Source organism: Hyla sarda, chromosome 6 (genome assembly GCF_029499605.1).
Source record: "Hyla sarda isolate aHylSar1 chromosome 6, aHylSar1.hap1, whole genome shotgun sequence".
Lineage (NCBI taxonomy): Eukaryota > Metazoa > Chordata > Amphibia > Anura > Hylidae > Hyla > Hyla sarda.
Genome location: NC_079194.1, coordinates 66,402,579 through 66,420,596, shown reverse-complemented (window position 1 = coordinate 66,420,596; position 18,018 = coordinate 66,402,579). Strand labels below are relative to the sequence as shown.

The following is an 18,018-nucleotide window of genomic DNA, read 5'->3' as shown; positions in this document are numbered from 1 at the left end:
TGGAGTCAGGTAACCAGTCACACTGCCTTAATTGTTCTGCACTGTAAGGGCAAGGTCACTTGGTGTATCCACAGCATATTTAATGCGGCAGATGCGCTGATGGCAGTCAGAGGGTGACTGCAGAGCGAGCTCCCAACTGCGGCTCTGTAGTGTCCGCTTGTAGTGGCAGATTTCTAAAGCTGCAGATGCCCGTGTGTGACCCTGCCCCAATACCAGAATTATATTTTTAATGAGAAACTGACAGTTTACCCACACTAAACCCAGTATACTGGGTTATAGTGCAGATGAACCGCTTTATTTTATGATTGGTCACTCACTTAGCTCTGTTCGGGAGGTGCAGAGTTATGATGGTAAATATTTTTATTCCAAATGTGCCCCAGTGCGCATTGAAGGCTGGTAGCCAGCTGGCAAAGCTCTCCTGTCTCCTCCATATTCCCCTGTGAGCCCGTCCCTTAATTATTATGCTAATGAAGGATGAGGGTGAGTGCTCTGCTCTCTGTGGACTCACCCACGGCCCTCATTAGCATAATAATGAAGGGGACAGGCCTGACAGTGAATATGGAGGAGACAGGGGAGCTTTGCCAGCCAGCTCCCCGCCTTCAATGCGCACTGGGTCACATTAGGAATAAAGAAATTTACCAACATAACTCTGCACCTCCCAAACGGATTTCAGTGAGTCATCCATCATTTTAAAGTGGGGCTTAGTGTGGGTGAATTATCTGTAAGTTTATCTTTAAGTATGTTTTTACCTTTCAGTAACATTGTACAATTTATTTAGAAGAAACCTGTCATCACTTTCATGCTGCCAGGACCTTGAGTCACTGTAGAGGTCCCCAGTAACTTCTGCCTACTCGTCAGTCTTGATTGATAGATCTCTCCTTCAAAGCTAGTGGGACAGGAAGAAGATAATTGTGCATTGTGCAAAAGCCCAGAGCTGCGGTCACAATTCTGCAGATTTCAGAGCTATGATCTCTTAGTATTCCCTTCTGGCGACTGTACTGAGCTGTAAGTCAGTTAAGTGATTGGAAGATCTAGAGCAGTTTGCGGCAAAAAACACCCTTTTTCCTGCTGAACAAGGGGCCCAGCTTACCAGAAAAGTGCAGCTTTTTGCTGCTTTTATTATAATAGATGGTACAAGCTCTGACTTCTATTATAATGGTACAAGATGGTACAAGCTCAAGCTCAGACTAGACATAAAAATGTGCCAGATTTTTAAACAGTCTTTGAAAATCTGTCTAGTCTAGGTTTACACTGTCTAAAAATAAGACAGTTATGAATACTCTCCCCTAATATATTTACATTGTTAGTCTATTTTTTTGTATATAAATTATACATATAGTCCCTGATTTATCAATCAGCCTAAAACCCCAATTGTCGGGTTTTTCCCACAGCAACCAATCACAGCTTAGCTTTCATATCTTAGTGAGCTCTTGTAAAGTGAAAGTTGATCTGTGATTGGTTGCTTTGTGGTAAAAAAGAGACAATTAGGGTTTCAGGCTGTTTGATAAATCAGGTCCATAGTGTTACAGAGGGTTAGACACCTTGGCCACTGCAGGGTTAGTCATGGCAAGAACTATTCTTTGTTAATGATCTGGTTAACAAAAGGGGTCCCAAGATGAGGCCGCATCTATATGAAATTAATATCCTTTAATGGGGCATAGAGAGAGGATTTGTCTTTATGGGACTAATATAAAGATATATACTAATAAATTAGGTGAGCTACATTTTGTTGAGCACCATCAAACCTTTATTGTGATGCAACCAAATATCATTTATAGTATTGTTAAAATAAGATTAGAATTGAGTAATAGAAATGTAATTACACTATATATTTTTTTAAATCAGACATTTTTATTAAACATTATTTATATAAAACAAACAGCACACAAAAAAAACCATACATAGACCCAGAACCCCCCATACACACTCACACACACACATCCCACCCTCACATAAACACCCTCCCCCCAGCCCCCATGTCCTTTCTTCACAGTAGGGAAAACCAGAACAATATCATGGGAAATAATGTGCAATACAATAAATCATCCCATATAGAAGAAGCATGGTCAAGGAAAAAGGCATAAAATACTGTATAAGCTTTACATGGGAGCAAGTGTAATATCAAATAACACTAAAGAGGGGGCAACAACAAGTAGCAACCCGTACATAGAAAACCGAAAATTAGACAGACACAAAAGGACAATGTAGATGAAACAAGAAGAGGTCACAAACAGAACTTAGACAGTATTAGTGGTTAGACCTCCCTAATTTCCCCAAAATCACCTCCTTAAGAGTTCTCTGTAAATAAGTGGATGGAAAACAAGGGGTATCGATCCAAGGTCCCCAAATGGACTCAAATTAATGTAAGGCTTTTCTTTTAAGATATACACCTTTTTCCAGTCTAATAATAAGATTTAATGTTATAGTCAACTCAGAAATAGTAGGTGGGGAGGCTTGCAACCAATGCTGTGCAATTAATTTACGAGCTTGGTATAAAATCCTACTAATACCAATGTACAAGCAACCATCCTCATCCAGCCCATCTAAATATGTCAAGGTCGACAAACTGAACGGACAACCATACACTCTCCTAATCAACTGTCCCACATCATGGCAAAATTGTATAAGATGAGTACAGTCCCACATCACATGAAGAAAATGACTCGCATTGGGCATGGAACAATGGGGACAGCAGGTATCTGGCTGCACCCCAATCCTATTGTCACGATGCCGGCTGGCAGGTAGTGGACCCTCTGTGCCAGAGAGGGATTGGCGTGGACCGTGCTAGTGGACCGGTTCTAAGCCACTACTGGTTTTCACCAGAGCCCGCCGCAAAGCGGGATGGTCTTGCTGCGGCGGTAGTGACCAGGTCGTATCCACTAGCAACGGCTCACCTCTCTGGCTGCTGAAGATAGGCGCGGTACAAGGGAGTAGGCAGAAGCAAGGTCGGACGTAGCAGAAGGTCGGGGCAGGCAGCAAGGATCGTAGTCAGGGGCAACGGCAGAAGGTCTGGAAACACAGGCAAGGAACACACAAGGAACGCTTTCACTGGCACTAAGGCAACAAGATCCGGCAAGGGAGTGCAAGGGAAGTGAGGTAATATAGGGAAGTGCACAGGTGAAAACCCTAATTGGAACCACTGCGCCAATCAGCGGCGCAGTGGCCCTTTAAATCGCAGAGACCCGGCGCGCGCGCGCCCTAGGGAGCGGGGCCGCGCGCGCCGGGACAGAACAGACGGGGAGCGAGTCAGGTAGGGGAGCCGGGGTGCGCATCGCGAGCGGGCGCTACCCGCATCGCGAATCGCATCCCGGCTGGCAGCAGGATCGCAGCGCCCCGGGTCAGAGGACGTGACCGGAGCGCTGCAGCGGAGGGAGTGAAGCGAGCGCTCCGGGGAGGAGCGGGGACCCGGAGCGCTCGGCGTAACAGTACCCCCCCCCTTGGGTCTCCCCCTCTTCTTGGAGCCTGAGAACCTGAGGAGCAGACTTTTGTCAAGGATGTTGTCCTCAGGTTCCCAGGATCTCTCTTCAGGACCACAACCCTCCCAGTCTACTAAAAAAAAATTTTTCCCTCTGACCTTTTTGGCAGCCAAAATTTCCTTGACCGAGAAGACGTCCGAGGAGCCGGAAACAGGAGTGGGAGGAACAGATTTGGGAGAAAAACGGTTGAGGATGAGTGGTTTGAGAAGAGAGACGTGAAAGGCATTAGGGATACGAAGAGAAGGAGGAAGAAGAAGTTTATAAGAGACAGGATTAATTTGACACAAAATTTTGAAAGGACCAAGATAGCGTGGTCCCAACTTGTAGCTAGGGACACGGAAGCGGACATATTTAGCGGAGAGCCATACCTTGTCTCCAGGGGAAAAAACGGGGGGAGCTCTTCTTTTCTTATCCGCGAACCTCTTCATGCGTGAAGAAGCCTGTAAGAGAGAATTTTGGGTCTCTCTCCATATAATGGAAAGGTCACGAGAAATTTCATCCACAGCGGGCAGACCAGAGGGCAAGGGGGTAGGGAGGGGGGGAAGAGGGTGACGGCCGTACACCACGAAAAATGGGGATTTGGAGGAAGATTCAGAGACCCTGAAGTTATACGAAAATTCGGCCCATGGAAGGAGATCTGCCCAGTCATCCTGGCGGGAGGAAACAAAATGTCGCAAATAATCACCCAGGATCTGGTTAATTCTTTCTACTTGTCCATTGGACTGGGGATGATATGCAGAGGAAAAATTTAATTTAATCTTGAGTTGTTTACAGAGAGCCCTCCAGAATTTAGACACGAATTGGACCCCTCTATCCGAGACAATCTGCGTAGGCAACCCGTGAAGACGAAAAATGTGTACAAAAAATTGTTTAGCCAACTGAGGCGCAGAAGGAAGACCAGGAAGAGGGATGAAATGTGCCATTTTGGAGAATCGATCAACGACCACCCAAATAACGGTGTTGCCACGGGAAGGGGGTAAATCAGTAATAAAATCCATACCAATCAGAGACCAAGGCTGTTCGGGGACAGGCAGAGGATGAAGAAAACCAGCGGGCTTCTGGCGAGGAGTCTTATCCCGGGCACAGATAGTGCAGGCTCGCACAAAGTCCCCAACATCCGTCTCCAGAGTCGGCCACCAATAGAAGCGGGAGATGAGTTGCACAGATTTCTTGATGCCCGCATGACCTGCGAGATGGGAGGAGTGACCCCATTTGAGGATTCCGAGGCGTTGGCGTGGAGAAACAAAGGTCTTTCCTGGAGGAGTCTGCCTGATGGAGGCAGGAGAAGTGGAGATCAGGCAGTCAGGTGGAATGATGTGTTGCGGAGGGAGATCAACTTCTGAGGCATCCGAGGAACGAGAGAGAGCATCGGCCCTAATGTTCTTATCGGCAGGACGAAAGTGAATCTCAAAATTAAATCGGGCAAAGAACAGAGACCACCGGGCCTGGCGAGGATTCAGCCGTTGGGCCGACTGGAGGTAGGAGAGGTTCTTGTGGTCGGTGTAGATAATAACAGGAAATCTTGATCCCTCCAGCAGATGCCTCCATTCCTCAAGTGCTAATTTAATGGCTAGAAGCTCTCGATCCCCGATGGAGTAGTTCCTCTCCGCTGGAGAGAAGGTCCTAGAGAAAAAACCACAAGTGACAGCATGCCCGGAAGGATTTTTTTGTAGAAGAACAGCTCCAGCTCCTACTGAGGAGGCATCAACCTCCAATAGGAAGGGTTTGGAAGGGTCAGGTCTGGAGAGCACGGGAGCCGAAGAAAAGGCAGACTTGAGTCGTTTAAAGGAGTCTTCTGCTTGAGGAGGCCAGGACTTGGGATCAGCATTTTTCTTGGTTAAAGCCACGATAGGAGCCACAATGGTAGAAAAATGTGGAATAAATTGCCTGTAATAATTGGCGAACCCCAAAAAGCGTTGGATAGCACGGAGTCCGGAGGGGCGTGGCCAATTTAAGACGGCAGAGAGTTTGTCTGGATCCATCTGTAGTCCCTGGCCAGAGACCAAATATCCTAGAAAAGGAAGAGATTGGCATTCAAACAGACATTTCTCAATTTTGGCATAGAGTTGGTTGTCACGAAGTCTCTGAAGAACCATACGGACATGCTGGCGGTGTTCTTCTAGATTGGCAGAAAAAATTAGGATATCGTCCAGATATACCACAACACAGGAGTATAACAGATCACGAAAAATTTCATTGACAAAGTCTTGGAAGACGGCAGGGGCATTGCACAGTCCAAAGGGCATGACCAGATACTCAAAGTGTCCATCTCTGGTGTTAAATGCCGTTTTCCACTCGTCCCCCTCTCTGATGCGGATGAGGTTATAGGCGCCTCTTAAGTCCAATTTAGTGAAGATGTGGGCACCTTGGAGGCGATCAAAGAGTTCAGAGATGAGGGGTAAGGGGTAGCGGTTCTTAACCGTGATTTTATTAAGACCGCGGTAGTCAATGCAAGGACGTAGGGAGCCATCTTTTTTGGACACAAAGAAAAATCCGGCTCCGGCAGGAGAGGAGGATTTACGGATAAAGCCCTTTTTTAGATTCTCCTGGACGTATTCGGACATGGCAAGAGTCTCTGGGGCAGAGAGAGGATAAATTCTGCCCCGGGGTGGAGTAGTACCCGGGAGGAGGTCGATAGGGCAATCATAAGGCCTGTGAGGAGGTAGAGTCTCAGCTTGTTTTTTGCAGAAAACATCCGCGAAGTCCATATAGGCCTTAGGGAGACCGGTTACTGGAGGAACCACAGAGTTACGGCAAGGGTTACTGGGAACCGGTTTTAGACAGTTCTTGGAACAAGAGGACCCCCAACTCTTGATCTCCCCAGTGGACCAATCCAGGGTTGGGGAATGAAGTTGAAGCCAGGGAAGTCCAAGGAGAATCTCCGAGGTGCAATTGGGGAGGACCAAAAGTTCAATCCTCTCATGATGAGATCCGATGCTCATAAGAAGGGGCTCCGTGCGGAAACGTATGGTACAGTCCAATCTTTCATTATTTACACAATTGATGTAGAGGGGTCTGGCGAGACTGGTCACTGGGATGTTGAACCTGTTGACGAGAGAGGCCAAAATAAAATTTCCTGCAGATCCAGAGTCCAAGAAGGCCACTGTAGAGAAGGAGAAGGCAGAGGCAGACATCCGCACAGGCACAGTAAGACGTGGAGAAGCAGAGTAGACATCAAGGACTGTCTCACCTTTGTGCGGAGTCAGCGTACGTCTTTCCAGGCGGGGAGGACGGATAGGACAATCCCTCAGGAAGTGTTCGGTACTAGCACAGTACAGGCAGAGGTTCTCCATACGGCGTCGTGTCCTCTCTTGAGGTGTCAGGCGAGACCGGTCGACCTGCATAGCCTCCACGGCGGGAGGCACAGGAACAGATTGCAGGGGACCAGAGGAGAGAGGAGCCGAGGAGACGAAACGCCTCGTGCGAACAGAGTCCATATCTTGGCGGAGTTCCTGACGCCTTTCAGAAAAACGCATGTCAATGCGAGTGGCTAGGTGAATAAGTTCATGTAGATTAGCAGGAATTTCTCGTGCGGCCAGAACATCTTTAATGTTGCTGGATAGGCCTTTTTTGAAGGTCGCGCAGAGGGCCTCATTATTCCAGGACAATTCTGAAGCAAGTGTACGGAATTGTACGGCATACTCGCCAACGGAAGAATTACCCTGGACCAGGTTCAACAGGGCAGTCTCAGCAGAAGAGGCTCGGGCAGGTTCCTCAAAGACACTTCGGATTTCCGAGAAGAAGGAGTGTACAGAGGCAGTGACGGGGTCATTGCGGTCCCAGAGCGGTGTGGCCCATGACAGGGCTTTTCCGGACAGAAGACTGACTACGAAAGCCACCTTAGACCTTTCAGTGGGAAACAGGTCCGACATCATCTCCAGATGCAGGGAACATTGGGAAAGAAAGCCACGGCAAAACTTAGAGTCCCCATCAAATTTATCCGGCAAGGATAAGCGTATCCCAGGAGCGGCCACTCGCTGCGGAGGAGGTGCAGGAGCTGGCGGAGGAGATGACTGCTGAAGCTGTGGTAGCAACTGTTGTAGCATAACGGTCAGTTGAGACAGCTGTTGGCCTTGTTGCGCTATCTGTTGTGACTGCTGGGCGACCACCGTGGTGAGGTCAGCGACAACTGGCAGAGGAACTTCAGCGGGATCCATGGCCGGATCTACTGTCACGATGCCGGCTGGCAGGTAGTGGACCCTCTGTGCCAGAGAGGGATTGGCGTGGACCGTGCTAGTGGACCGGTTCTAAGCCACTACTGGTTTTCACCAGAGCCCGCCGCAAAGCGGGATGGTCTTGCTGCGGCGGTAGTGACCAGGTCGTATCCACTAGCAACGGCTCACCTCTCTGGCTGCTGAAGATAGGCGCGGTACAAGGGAGTAGGCAGAAGCAAGGTCGGACGTAGCAGAAGGTCGGGGCAGGCAGCAAGGATCGTAGTCAGGGGCAACGGCAGAAGGTCTGGAAACACAGGCAAGGAACACACAAGGAACGCTTTCACTGGCACTAAGGCAACAAGATCCGGCAAGGGAGTGCAAGGGAAGTGAGGTAATATAGGGAAGTGCACAGGTGAAAACCCTAATTGGAACCACTGCGCCAATCAGCGGCGCAGTGGCCCTTTAAATCGCAGAGACCCGGCGCGCGCGCGCCCTAGGGAGCGGGGCCGCGCGCGCCGGGACAGAACAGACGGGGAGCGAGTCAGGTAGGGGAGCCGGGGTGCGCATCGCGAGCGGGCGCTACCCGCATCGCGAATCGCATCCCGGCTGGCAGCAGGATCGCAGCGCCCCGGGTCAGAGGACGTGACCGGAGCGCTGCAGCGGAGGGAGTGAAGCGAGCGCTCCGGGGAGGAGCGGGGACCCGGAGCGCTCGGCGTAACACCTATGCAGAGACGTGGGAGTATAATACACCCGATGTGGCAGAAAAACTTGGGAAACCAAGTGGGCCTTTGACACGGCAAGCAGTGGAGTCATAGTTAAAATCTGTGTCCACTGCTCATTCGATATGGGACCCATATCCACCTCCCATTTATCCTTTATACTCAATGGATAGGCCACATGATACAAGGACAACAATTCCCTATACAGCACAGAGATCGCACCTTTGGTAGAGATCTGAGTGAACATATCATTTACCACTACAAATGAGTTGGCAGTCAAATCACAAGCCCCAGACTGCGCATCAAGGGCATGTCGCAATTGTAGGTAACAATAAAAAAAAATTAGTTAGGTAAAATGAATTCCTCCAGCAGTTGAGCAAATGATTTCAAAATCGGCCCAAATGAGATACAAAATCCCATGAGTAATCCAAAGTGGGATATCAGGTAACAAACACAGTTCAGATAGACCAGGATTATGCCAAAGAGGAGAATAGGTAACAAAAAAAGGATAGTGCATAAGAGTCTTAAATTTCATCCATACCTTACGGATAAGGAGAAAAATAGGAGGGAGGTTTGGGGGACGAGTCTGTGCAACCATTTCCAGCAGATATATAGGGGTCACTTTACCAATGTGCCTGGAGACTAAATCTCCCGTATGTCCCATAGTAGCAAATTGTGCCCACCCCTTCAACTGTTAAATCTGTGACACTAAAAAGTATAGCCAAGGATTTGGAATAGACAAACCACTTTGCCATGCTGCAATGGCCTCTTTGCCATGCTGCAATGTTACAAGATGGGTCCTAGCCGGCTTGCCATTCTTAATGAGCTCCCTAAACAAGGACTGAATCCTAAAAAAATATTTCATAGGAATCCAGACAGGGGGGTTAAGTAAAATATATAAAAACTGGGGCATAAGAACCAAGTTAGATCTACCGATCATGGAGAGGGGAAGTTTACACCAAGTATCTACTTTACGAGAACTAAGGTCTAGCAGCTGAACAAAATTGAGAGCAATATATTCAGAGGGGAGGGCAGTGACATACACACCCAGATATTTAAATTGTGAAACTACAGGGAGGCCGACCCTAGCAATAACTGGTATAGAAAGGAGGGGGTCAAGGGGAAGAATCGTGGATTTGTCCAAATTAATAGATAGGCCGGAGTAACTACTGTATAATTCTATAAGGGCCATCAAAGGGGGTAAGGAGTGCCCCACATCTCCAAGGAAGAGAAGCATGTCATCTGTATAAAGGGCAATACGTTCTTCCATGTCCCCATATGGAAGCCTTTAAATTCAGTGGATGCCCTGATTAGTACTGCCATGGGCTCTATTTCTATGGCAAATAGGAATGGGGACAGGTCTAACTGGCGTATATCACGACCCAGGGGAAAGGAGTGAGAAAGCAAGCCATTAGCCTGAATTCTAGCACAAGGGGCAGCATACAACAATTGTACCTACATCAAAAACTTAGGCCCAAATCCCATGTGGTGCATAACACTCCACAGGAAGTTCCACTCGACGCTGTCAAAAGCTTTGGCAGCGTCAAGTGAAAGTACAGCCCTACAAACAGCATCCTCAGGCTGCAGCTGGAGATTCAGAAAGAGCCTCCTGATATTATTGGCCGTCAATTTCCCTGGCATACACCCATCTGATCCCCATGCACCAAAGTAGTAATGACCCTTAAGAGACGGTTGGCCAAGACCTTCACTATTAACTTAACATCAGAGCACAGCAGGGATATTGGTCTGTATGAGCCCGCCAAAAGTGGATCTTTACCGGGCTTTAAGCTACTGTATATATATATATATATATATATATATATATATATATATATATATAAAACTCAATGTCTGTGTGTGTGTGTATGTTCCAGCATCACGTCCAAACGGCTAAAAATGTTAACATGAAACTTGGCACACATGTTACTTATATGTCAACAACAAACATAGGATAGGTAATTTAACCCTTACCCACCCCCATTTGCCAGGGTTGAGGTTTTTCTTTAAAGTCCCATACAAGTCTATATATGTTACTGCATAACTACCAAACAGATATTTCGATAATACTTGGTCACATGTTACTTATATGTCCACTTAAAATATAGGATAGTTAATTTAACCCTTAAAGTGGTAGTCCGGCGCGCACTTTTCTCATTTAATCCCGTCCGGGCTGCAAAATAAAAGAAAACAAACTTTCTCTTATCTGCCAACGAGCCCCCGGAGCTCTGGTACACTCCGATACAGGTGTTCGGTCCCGGGGCTGTATTCTTCTTACTTCCTGTTAGCCCGGCATGTCACACGGAGCTTCAGCCTATCACCAGCCGAGGCGGGACATCGCTGCGGCCGGTGATAGGCTGAAGCTCCGTGTGACCGGGGACCGAACATCTGTACCGGAGTGTACCGGAGCTCCGGGGGCTCTTTGGCAGGTAAGAGAAAGTTTGTTTTCTTTTATTTTGCAGCCCTGAGGGGATAAAATGAGAAAAGTGTGTGCCGGAGTACTCCTTTAACTACTCCCATTTGTGAGGGTTGGGGTTTTTGTGCAAATCAATGGGAAATGTATGTTCCCACATAACTTCCGTATGGCTTGAGATATTTCAATAATACCTGGTACACATGTTGCTTATATGTCAAATAAAAAGATATGATAGTTAAATTAACCCTTAACTACACCCTTATATAAAAGATGGGTTTTTGTTTAAAGTCCCATGCAAGTATATGGGGCTTCCAGTACCTTACTCCACAAGCTCCGCTCTGCATCTACTGGTGAATGTGTCAATCCGGCTGGCAAGCCACACCCCATCTCACAAAGACATGCCCACATTTAAGCCCCACCCCTTTTATTATCTACCCTTTTTGTGCATCGGTCTGGCTTGCAAATCACACCCAGTCCCACAAAGCCACGTCCCCTTCTATTTTCAGCTTACAATATCTTCATCACAAATCAGTCCCACCTGAGGACAGGATATGAGGATGGGACATAAGGACGGGATATGAGGACAGGATATGAGGACGGGATATGAGGACAGGGATATGAGGTCGGGATATGAGGACGGGATATGAGGTCGGGATATGAGGATGGGCTATGAGGACAGAATATGAGGAAGGGATATGAGGTCGAAATATGAGGACAGAATATGAGGATAGGATAGGAGTTCAGTATAGGAGGCCTAGATATGAGGATGGGATATGAGGTCGGGATATGAGGACGGAATATGAGGACAGGATATGAGGGCGGGATATGAGGACGAGATATGAGGACGGGATATGAGGTCGGGATATGAGGACGGGATATGAGGTCGGGATATGAGGACGGGATTGAGGAAGCCCCTTGGCAGGCAGATGGCACTCCAGAAGAGAAAGAGTTAAGCTCAGACTGACCTGAAATGGCATGACGTTCAGGCCCACTCAGCACAGTGGAGGGGTTCACAGCCGCAGAAAAGACCAAAGCCCTGGCCGGCCAGTCAGTCCTATCCTGCTCCTTGCTTCTGTCATCCACCGGAGGCCGCACCGGTGGCTCAGTGACCCGTGCGAAGCACGGCAGTCACTCCGCAACTCCCGACACCTCTGCACAAGATGGCGCCGCCCCCACCCCTATGCATCTCAGCCTCACAATTTTCCGGTGCTCCCTGTGTCTTCCTATTATGTCTCCACCCAGCCATCCCGGGATCAAAATGCTCCAGGCACCTTCCCCCACAGGTAGGCGATTAGAAAAAGCTGAATTCTAGACAAATGTCCAGGATAAAGGAAGGATACTCAGGGGAGCTCCAGACCGCGCGTCTGCTCACATGCCACGCTAAGCCATACACCATAATTACAATAATTACAAGGAACAGAAATAACATTCAATATAGAGTAAAAATAAGAATAGGTAAAGTAGTAGAAAAACATTACTAAATACATTATAAAACTCCAAGAGTTCTCTAATATAATAAAACCTAGATTAGCGTCTTGTAGTATAATATGTAATTAATAAAAAAAATGTTTGTTTTTTAACCTCATACCAAAAGTAGATTCAACAGTAAAAAAAAATATGCAGAAAACATTTGACCTGATTCCAAACCCTATGTTGAGCTGGTGAAAATAGCACCCAAACTTTTGTAGGCTTGGCACACAATGACATGGAACAAGAACATGTGGTACAGATGAACGAATTGATTTGGAACAAATAAAATTCTAACCAAATTTCACAAAAATGTTGGGATTCCTTAAAATCCAAACTTTTTGTAATTCCTTTCTGATTTGTTTGGTCCATGCTCCTGTACATTGAGCAGCATGGAGGTAAATGGCAATGCCGTGTGTAACACAGCTTTTACTTAGTAAACTTGCAAAGTCGGAAACTCTGCATATATCCCAGCTGCTCAGTGTAATTTCCTCTTTTTGAGAGGAGTCCCTGCTCCTGTACATACTTTTTGTGGGAAATTGCAGGGCAATCAGGGGGCTCTTAAATCAGAAAAAAAAATTGGGGAAATTTGTTCATTTCTCATTTCTGGTGTCCAATGCCACCAAGGGCAATGAGGGCAAAAAGGAACTAAAATTCAGTGGCCACATATCAATTTTAGGAGTACTTTCAAGTTTCAACAGAAGAGGTGGTTATGCCATTTATGTCGAGTTGTATCCCCTTACTGGGGCTTGAATCTTCCTGTGCTAATAACTGTGAAAAATTCCTAGACCAACAGTGCACGTGTATTTCCCTTGTACTGTAAAAAGAAGAGGAAAAGGTTGTAAAGAGCTTGTTCACATTGCTGTTGTGCTCCAGTAAAGGGAGCTTCGTCAGCCAGGAGGACGCAAGTCGATTGAAGAAAAAAAAATACATGTTCTATTTTTTTTCTTTGTCCAACTCCTGTAAAATACCAGATCCCCCCCCAAAAAAACATTCAAGTCAATGGCATTCGTCAGGACCTGGCGGTGTCAGTTGTGCTCTGACTTATTCTGGGTCCGTTTGACCCCAGTATGGAGCGCAACAGCTAAAGGCATCCAGCTTGGGAAACACTGGTCTAAATGTTAGACTACTTTTAAATAGCCCTCATCTTGCAACAAGCTGCAATGTTAGTGAATCATAATGTTTTACATAGATTTTAGAAGCTAATTAGAGATAATTTGTTCTTCTGCAATTTAGGTAGGTAAGATAATGTCAGTTATCACATAGCTCCAGTATTTGTGCCAGAGAGGAATCATATTTCTCTGCCTCAAAATGAGAAGAATGAGGAATACCAAGAAAAATACCCCGAATAAGTTGATACATCTGATTATAGAAACTGCATGCAGAAGTTCTGGTATTTGTCTTCTGAGACGCGCAGAGCAAGGTCATAACCGTACTTACCTGAAGTGACATTTTTATGGCAAGTGACTTAACGGCGCTATTTTCTTTATTACTCTGCCCAGATTTTCACATTTTTCTGTCGAAATCACGTCTCTTATCATGGCTCATTTACATATATTTCACCGAGCCCTGCATAGTCTTCTCATCTCCATTTATAGGCTGCATTTCCCACCATCATGTATGCAGAAAACAAGGCAACAGGAAAATCTTGTTTAAGAGAAGCATTTTTGAGAATATTTATGTAAATGAAGCCTTGAAACTCAAAAAACCTTAGTATACTGAAAGTGCTCCATTTAGCTATGGGTTCTTTCTTTCTTTGTCCCTTAGGTCAATTTCTTAAAGGGGTACTCCGTCCTTAGACATCTTAGGGGTTAAGATGTCTGATCACGGGCTTCCCACCATTGGGGACCCCCGCAATCTCCCTGCTGCACCTGGCATTCGTTTAGAGGGATGGGTGCAGCGACAAAGCTCCGGAGGCTTGTGACATCACCGCCACGCCACGCTCGTGATGTCACGACCACCCCCCCCCCCTCAATGCAAGTCTATGGGAGGGGGCGTGACGGCTGTGACCTCACGAGCGTGGTGTCACGATCCTCCACCCTGTATCGTCAGTCATTCGACTTGGAGCGAAGTTCACTCCATGCCCCGGATGTCTGGGGTGCCGCAGCCAAGATTGCGGGGGTCTCTAGCAACTCCGCCCTTAGACATCCTATCCCCTATCCAAAGGCGGAGTACCCCTTTAACCTATGGTAGACAATACAATTCTTATGTAGTGGGTAGTCCAGCACAGGCTCTCACCATTTTTTTAGCAGAGAGGATGTGACCAGCCAAAAATGGTTCATATTCACTTGGCTCCTGGTGTAAAGCTTAGATACATATAGCTTTTAGGTGAAAAATTTGATTTGGCCAATTCGTCGAATCTTCCCCAAAAATGTGTTTCGGTCTGAATTTATTTGCGGCAAAGTGCTATTAAAAATGGCTATTTCTGGCCTACAGAGAGCCTCAATAGGAGTGTAGAAAATTTTGCCTTGCTGTAACACGCATAGGATGTGTGCTGGGTTAGTGAAATAATACTGTTATTCAGTATGACTTGCAGATCAGAGGCGTCGTTATTAGAATCACTCTCGCAGAGCGGCACAATGACAGAGCCTGGAGGTGGCATCAGCATGAGGAGATCATATAGTGGCTGAATGACACAGTCTGGAGGTGGCATAACCATTAGAAGACCATATAGTGGCTTAATGACACAGCCTGTGGATGGCGGCAGCATGAGGAGAACATATAGTGGCTGAATTACACAGCCTGGAGGTGGGGGAAGCATGAGTAGACCATATAGTGGCTGAATGACACAGCGCGGAGGTTGCGGCAGCATGAGGAGACCATATAGTGGCTGAATGACCCATTGTGGAGGTGGTGGCAGCATGAGGAGAACATATGGTGGCAGAATGAGACAGCCTGGAGCTGGCATCAGCATAAGGAGAACATATGGTGGCAGAATGAGACAGCCTGGAGGTAGAAGCAGTCCTGAAGGTGACCTGGTGACAGAGTGGTGCAGTGGGTGGCAATACCAGTACCCAGTGATGAAAGTGGGTGAAAAAAGTAAAACTTGGCATCAGATGTGTGGCATCAGGCGGGTGGCAGGATCAGAATAGTAGCTGAGGCAGGTAGGCAAAAGGAAACAGTCTCTTTTGTAAAAGTGTTAGTGTGCACATGTAAGCATTGAGGATATGCCTTACGTAAAACTTAACTTTTAATAATATGCTTTGGATAAAATATATAGACCCAAATTATTATTTTTTAAATCAAACAAAAGGAAAGGTGTGCAAAAAACACCATGTGCCACCTACACCACCAAGTACTGATGTGATGCAAAGACCTCTAAAAGGTGGAAGGGAACAACGTATGGTCCATCGTTACCGGTGGGATTAAAACTTCCCTTTGTAAGGCCCTACTCTCGCATTATTAATTCCCTTCTTGGCAAGTGTTACTCACCCTTAAAAGGGCGGCCCCACACAAGAACCTCTCCCTATTTCCACCTACAAACATTTCCATTTCCCAGGGTTTTTAGATGGAAATAGGGATTGGTTACTGTGTGGGGCCTTACAGTAAGAGCATGCTGGGATTTGTAGTCATGCGGCACAGGTGACAAACGCTCCTCTCCCCAGCCGGCTACCATGAATATGAAACTACGGCACTGTAGTTTCATATTTCCCTCATGAAGCTGTGATTGGCCAAGACCCCTCGGCCAATCACAGCTCCAGACGGGGAATATGAAATGACAATGCTGTAATATTATATTCATGGTTCCCAGCCGGCTCCGCTCCTGACCGCCCGCCCGCCTCTATCACCCGCTGCCCCCCGTATACACTCACTGCTCGCAGTATGCCACCACACACCCCCCATTTACCACCCGCCGCCCGCATTTAACACCCGCCAGCTAGCTACTGCAAGACTACAACTCCCAACATGTCCTCACTGTAAGGGCATGCTGGGAGTTGTAGTCTTACAACAGCGGGCGGTATGTGCGGGCAGCCAGTATTAGTTGCGGGCGGCGGGTATTAGATGCGGGGTGTTAGATGTGGGCGGGACTTTACAGAACTTTTTCTAAGCCAACTTTTTTTTTGTGTAGATTTGAGACTTTTTAGGCCGCTTGCTAGACTTGTTTTGAGACTTGTTTTATAAAATTCTCTAACAGAGGATTTTATAAAACAAATGCATATCCCTGATTCACCAATGCACAATACAATATTAAGGTTTATTAAATTCCCACACATCCAGATCCATCATTCTGCACTCTACAGGAGGTTGAAGCATGCAATCTTTTAGGGCTGGGATTCTGTAAACAAGTGTCATTTAGGCTGTTTGTTTTTTGACAAGTAAATGGAGACAGATACTCACCCAGGGATCGATGATTTGTGTCAAAATACTCCATGGCAGTATATAATGGAGTCTCAGCAAACCATCTGACAGAAGTCAGACATGCTCTACTTTTCCTCATTCATTTGTAACTATAAGTCTGGCTTCATAAATTGCAGCTTTATTTGGTGTCCGTCCTTTAGGACAGTGGTCTCAAACTGTGAGTCCTTCAGATGTTGCAAAACTTCAACAACCAGCATGCCTTTCGCTGTCCGGGCATGCTGGGAGTTGAAGTTTTGCAACATCTGGAGGGCCACCGTTTGAGACCTCTTCTTTAGGACCTTCAACTATTATAAAGTGCACATAAAAACAATAAAGAGCATCTCTCACTTATAAGGGCCTAGGACTACTATGCATTACATGCCTTGATATAAATGGATATTGTGTTGGGGGTCTGACTGTTTCAGACCCGACCGATCAGTAGAATGAGCACAGAAAGAAGCCCACTGTCACCCGAGACCACCATGGTCACTTAAAGGAGTACTCCGGAACGCACTTTTTTCCTTTTATCCCGTCCGGGCTGCAAAATAAAAGAAAACACACTTTATCTTACCTGCATACGCTCCCCCAGTGCTCCGGTACAGGTGTTCGGTCCCCGGACAGTATTCTTCTTACTTCCTGTTAGCCCGGCACGTCACACGGAGCTTCAGCCTATCACCGGCCGCAGCGATGTCCCACCTTGGCCAGTGATAGGCTGAAGCTCCGTGTGACGTGCCGGGCTAAAAGGAAGTAAGAAGAATACAGCCCGGGGACCGAACACCTGTACCGGAGTGTACCGGAGCTCCGGGGGCTCGTTGGCAGGTAAGAGAAAGTGTGTTTTCTTTTATTTTGCAGCCCGGACGGGATAAAAGGAAAAAAGTGCGCGCCGGAGTACTCCTTTAACACAGAGCTGGGAGAGAACAAGCTAAGCACAGACTTCTCCTGGCTTGTTCTAGTTACCCCTCAGGCCCCAACTGATCAAAATCTTTGAATTTTTTTAAATAACAGTGCCCATTTAAAGCATACCTGTCAGATCCCACAAAAAAAAAAATGTTACTAAGGATCTCTAACACTGTGAGCTAATGAAAATATGTATTTTTTTTTTAAAATAAATATAAGTGATAGAGGCATAAAATTAGATGTATATGGTCAGGATTAGTCCTGACCATGTACATCTAATTTTATGCTTCTGTCACCAATATTTATTATAAAAATCCCTCTTTTCATTAGCTCACAGTGTTAGAAATCCCCTCAGGGGAAGGGGGCGTGTCCCTCCTTGTGGTGGTGGTGGGAGGTGATTGGTCTGTCTGCTCATGCAGCCTTGTCTATCAGTCATCTCTTGTTCATGACTCATGGACAAGCCTGATGCTGCTGCAGGACTGGTTAGTGTCCCAGTAGGTATGGGAACCCCTAGTGGTGGGATTTTCATCAGCAGTTTTCTTTATTAAATAGTC

At 46.7% G+C, this 18,018-nt stretch overlaps 1 protein-coding gene across 2 annotated transcripts in view; it reads left to right on the top strand.

The window, feature by feature from the left end:
• The window catches only part of CACNA1I (calcium voltage-gated channel subunit alpha1 I), a 721,300-nt gene that overhangs the window by 653,681 nt on the left and 49,601 nt on the right, over positions 1-18,018 (top strand). The window lies entirely within an intron of this gene.